We start from the raw sequence: 611 nt of genomic DNA, 5'->3' as shown, positions 1-611 counted from the left end.
CTTCATCTTCATCTTCATCTTCATCTTCATCTTCATCTTCATCTTCAGCTTCATCTTCATCTTCATCTTCATCTTCATCTGCATCTTCATCTTCGTCTTCATCTTCATCTTCATCATCATCTTCATCTTCATCTTCATCTTCGTCGTCTTGGTCTTCATCTTTATCTTTTCCTTTATCCTGATCTAAATATGTCCATTCTTTTCTTCATTTACATATTCACCCCCACCATTGTTATTAGGTTAGGTATTTAAATTTTCCTTCCTCTTTGTCTTTATATCTAGGTTTCTTTACTTTTATTTTAATTTCTGTATTTATCACTTTCTTCTTCTCCATACTCAACTTTACCTTCTTCCTTGTTTGAGTCTGATCTATTCATGTACATACATACATACATTTTATTCCTGAACTGCTGCTTAGCACGTTTCTTTAATTCGGTATCAATATTAAAGCATACATTTAGGGGGCATTTCCGCCCCAACCATGTACATGTGTGCATTGGTATTGGTGTGACTTTTGAATTGATTTTTTCGCTCTATTTTAAACTGATTTGAAATTTTAAAAATTGCCTGCACATCAGCATCAAAATACCTTTCTAATGATATATAATTGT

This window comes from Rhagoletis pomonella, unplaced genomic scaffold, assembly GCF_013731165.1.
Source record: "Rhagoletis pomonella isolate Grant_MI unplaced genomic scaffold, Rhpom_1.0 Rhpom_scaffold_00007, whole genome shotgun sequence".
NCBI lineage: Eukaryota > Metazoa > Arthropoda > Insecta > Diptera > Tephritidae > Rhagoletis > Rhagoletis pomonella.
This window is presented reverse-complemented; position numbering follows the sequence as displayed.